Source organism: Camellia sinensis, chromosome 5 (genome assembly GCF_055761805.1).
Source record: "Camellia sinensis isolate YWXY chromosome 5, ASM5576180v1, whole genome shotgun sequence".
Taxonomy (NCBI): domain Eukaryota; kingdom Viridiplantae; phylum Streptophyta; class Magnoliopsida; order Ericales; family Theaceae; genus Camellia; species Camellia sinensis.
The window spans coordinates 68,757,864-68,762,493 of record NC_138965.1 but is presented as its reverse complement, the minus strand read 5'-3'; the positions used below and the strand labels follow the sequence as shown (position 1 = coordinate 68,762,493).

The 4,630-nt window shown below is 42.5% G+C and overlaps 1 pseudogene; it reads left to right on the top strand.

Annotated features, from left to right (window-relative positions):
• Positions 1-966: 966 nt before the first annotated feature.
• LOC145791469 (UDP-D-apiose/UDP-D-xylose synthase 2 pseudogene) lies at positions 967-2,016 on the top strand (annotated as a pseudogene).
• Positions 2,017-4,630: the final 2,614 nt, after the last annotated feature.

Sequence of the window (4,630 nt, the reverse complement as noted above, 5' to 3'; positions counted from 1 at the left end):
TTTTTTTTTTCTTTTTTTTTTTTTATTTTTTTTTTTTTATTTTTTTTTTTTTACCATGACTCTTAAGTTTTGCTTGTTTTGACATGAAATTTTTTTCATCAAAAAATATTTTTTATGTAAATTTATTTTGTACCAAAAAAAAATTACTGTATGCTTTTATTTTTCAATTTAATTAACACTTGAAACACAAATTTTTTATTGTTTAAAAGCATAATTCTAAAAATTTTACCCAAAAGAAAAAGTTATCACAATCCTGAAATAGTTGTGGTTATGACTTAACGTGTTCAAATTGTTAATGTAAATTGTAAATTGTGTAAATTATCCCACCACCAACTCCACCTACCATCTCCACTACCACCCACCACCTCCACTACCATCCACTACCACCACTCACCTACCTCACCTACTCCCAAATCCTCTCCTATATAATAGCTTGTAATATACAAAATATAGACAACAATCTTGTAACAACATCTATCAATCAATCAATAATATACATCAATTTATTTTAACATGGTATCAGAGCAAGGTTAAGCACTTAGTATTTTTCGCTTCACCGGCGGGCGGCAACCTCGCCTTGGCCGCCCGCCGGACCTCAACCTAGTCCGCTAAAAGTCTCTGCAAACGCATACAACAATTTCACCACCTCGCCGGACACCTGTCGTGTTGCACTGCTCGCAATGACCACTGCCAGGATCAACCATCTCACCATCATCTTCTTCTCCGTTTCACTCAAAGATAGCTCTACAGACTCTCTATTTTCGGTGCCTTGTCAATGTAACAATCCAAGCATGGGTTGTTTTCAGTCCAGAAGCTAATAGAGGAGGGGCTGAACTCTCTCTCTCTACCACTCTCTCTCACGGAGACCTCTCACACATATCTCTCAACTTTGTTTTGGAGATGAAGCAGATGCTTCTTGATACACGAAAATGGTGAAGGTAAAACTGGGGGTGGGAGAGACAGTGTGTTTTGGTGAGACACATGCATGACCTCTCTATCTATCACCTTCTCTCTCTCCACAGGGGCAAAACCCAGCTTGCCCATGGCTGCCACTCCAGGTGCCGTCGTTGTCACCGGCGACCAACACCACCGGTAGCCTCATCTCCGAAGTTCTCTCTCTCTCTCTGTGCACCGAGCCACCACCGTTACTGCACCGTCGTCGACTGTTGTGAACCACCGTCGGCCACCCTCCCCTGGTCTGATCGTATCCAGTTCCACTGCATCAACATCAAGAACGATTCCAGGCTCGAAGGCCTCATCAAGATGGCAGATCTGACTATAAATCTAGCGGCGATCTGTACTCCGGCAGATTACAACACACGTCCTCTTGATACAATTTACAGCAATTTCATTGATGCTCTCCCTGTGGTTAAGTACTGTTCGGAAAACAACAAGCGTATCATTCACTTCTCTACCTGTGAAGTCTATGGGAAAACAATTGGATGCTTTCTTCCTAAAGATCACCCTCTACGGCTGGATCCTGCTTATTTTGTTCTTAAAGAAGATGATTCCCCCTGCATTTTTGGCCCTATTGAGAAGCAGAGGTGGTCCTATGCTTGCGCTAAGCAATTGATTGAGAGGCTGATCTATGCTGAGGGTGCGGAGAACGGTCTCGAATTCACTATTGTTAGACCTTTTAACTGGATTGGTCCTAGGATGGACTTCATTCCCGGCATCGATGGCCCCAGTGAGGGTGTTCCAAGAGTTTTGGCATGCTTTAGTAATAATCTTCTGAGACGCGAACCGCTCAAGCTCGTTATAGACGTCCACCGCCAACACCTTGTGCGGCGTCTCCGCCATGAGTTTCTCGCAGAGATGCGAACCTATGAAGCCTCCGGCACCAATCATGCATATCGTTATCGGCTTGATAGGGTTTCCATCCAGATCTACTCTCGCTGCCGACGCCATTCTCTTTCACTCTCTCTCTCTCTCTCAAATCCGGGAATCACATTTTCTCTCTCTCTCTCACTTTACTTTTTCCACCACCCACAAAACATTATCATCGCAATTCCCTAACCCACATGGGCTTGTTCCCATCTTTTCATACAACCCATCATTCATCCCACTAGAATATATACAATATATATATATTTTTATATTAAAACAAAAAAAAAAAAAAAAAAAAAAAAAAAACCTCACACCGATCTTTCTCAAATCACCCTTCCACAAATATTGTCTTTTATATATTTTTTTATTTTATTTTATTTTTATTATTCTACAACACAACAACACCAAAATCAAACCACAAACATTCCACACACTTGCCATTTCTTCCTGCCGGGGATCAACCCCGATCACCATTTTACACCCAAAAAAAAAAAACAAAAAAAAACAACAAAAAAAAAAAAAAAAAAACCACCCACACCCAACCACCTCATCCAGAGGCGGGATTTTTTCTTCTCTACTCTGCCGCCGGTCTTTTCTTCTTGCCTCCGTCCTGGGCGGCCCTTGCCGGTGTTGCCTCCGTGTTTCCCACTCCACTGGGCACGATCACTACTCCCTGCTCCTCCACTGCAGCATATGGCGGCCCTCCAAATCGGAACATCACGGTGGCCTTCCGCTTCAGCTCCTTGTTTTCTGCCCTTAGCACGCTTATCTCTGCTCGCGCATCCTTATACATGCGTTGGAGCAGAGCCAGCTGGGAGTTTAACTGCTGCACCTCATTTGTCCTACTCTGCAGCCGGTTTGACAAGTTTGTCACCGCAGTCATGGTTTCCACACATGACTTCAATGTATACTGATTGGCTTCCACATCCGACTGCACTGCCATTCTTTGCTCCACAGACCGCATCGGAAAGTTCAACGGCGCAAACCCTGGGGCGCCTGGTTGAGGTTCAGGGGCCACCGCACCCGTTATCTCTCTTGTTGACTCGTTGAGGTCGGGAAAGAGAGTGAGCAGACCACGGGACGACGAAGCCATTTTCTGGGCAACAGAGTGTTACAGAATATCTCTCGCAACAGAGTGTTACAGACTCTCTCTCTCAGCACAACGAAGAGTTTTTCAGAAGATTTCGCGGGTTTTTTGCCTCTACCTCGGCCTCAGGCTCCGTCTTGGTTAAATAGCCGAGGCAGCCACGCGCATCGCGTGCCTCTTGACGCCAGACAAACGGGCACGCCAGCCAAGGCACTCACGTGCCTCGCCATCATATCTGGCACGCCTTTTGATGCATCGGGCACGCCTTTTGATGGCACGCCTTTTGACAGATTGGGCACACCTTTTGAGGGCACGACTTTTGAGGGCTCGATATCTACATCCATGTATATTTTTTGGGCAGCCTATATACACACTCATACAGTGTCTTCTACACTGGTCAGCTTTATCAATCCCTTTGTTTCAACCTCAAATAGGTTTCTATCTTCACACCTATTTGAGTTTGAGGGAGGGTTATACACAGTATCATGTATAAGTCGCTCATGGCGCACTCCCTAAGTCGCCCCCCTTGGTGCACCACCACAACCTCTTCTACAACGGTCCAACATGACCCCATAAACTGTCTTTTACAACGGTCTGACACGACCACACAGTGTCTGCTACAACGGTCCGACATGACCCCGTAAACTGTCTTCTACACCGGTCCGACATGACCCCGTAAACTGTCCTGCTACATCGGTCCGACATGACCCCGTAAACTGTCCTGCTACATCGGTCCGACATGACCCCGTAAACTGTCTTCTACATCGGTCCGACATGACCCCATAAACTGTCTTCTACATCGGTCTGACACGACCACACAGTGTCTGCTACAACGGTCCGACATGACCCCGTAAACTGTTTGCTACAACGGTCCGACATGACCCCATAAACTGTCTGCTACATCGGTCTGACACGACCATACCGTGTCTCCTATCCTGTTTTATTTATCAGTTTATTTTTCTGTTTTGTAACTCTTTCCAAACTCAAGTTGGCTAGTGCCTATCCTCCTTGAGTTTGAGGGGGGCTGTTAATGTAAATTGTAAATTGTGTAAATTACCCCACCACCAACTCCACCTACCATCTCCACTACCACCCACCACCTCCACTACCATCCACTACCACCACTCACCTACCTCACCTACTCCCAAATCCTCTCCTATATAATAGCTTGTAATATACAAAATATAGACAACAATCTTGTAACAACATCTATCAATCAATCAATAATATACATCAATTTATTTTAACACAAATTAAGAGAGTAAAAGAGAAATTTGGTCAAAAGTTTCGGTAAACATCAATATCTAATTATATTAAGTGAAAGTTGTACTTGGTATTTAATCTTTGTTTGTTTCTTTACATGTTATGTATTCCACATTTTTTTAATTAAAAAAAAATTATATAGATGAAAGGAGTGTGATTCAAATATTGAATTTTAAATTTAAAGAAGACTCTTATAACTTAAGTGACAAATAATATATAATAAATATTTTATTTTATTATTTTTATTTATTTGAATGGTTGTGTGCCAACTGTAACTTATTATTTAATGAGAAAAAGACACCTCAATAGTTTTTAATGGTTAAAATCATTAGTTCAAAACTTTTTTAAAGTTTAAGGACACCATTTTTGCATGTGTTATAAGTGTTGACAATTTTATTCCTGCATATATTTAAGGGTAATTAATAATATGCAGTAATTTCAAAAACTTATTAT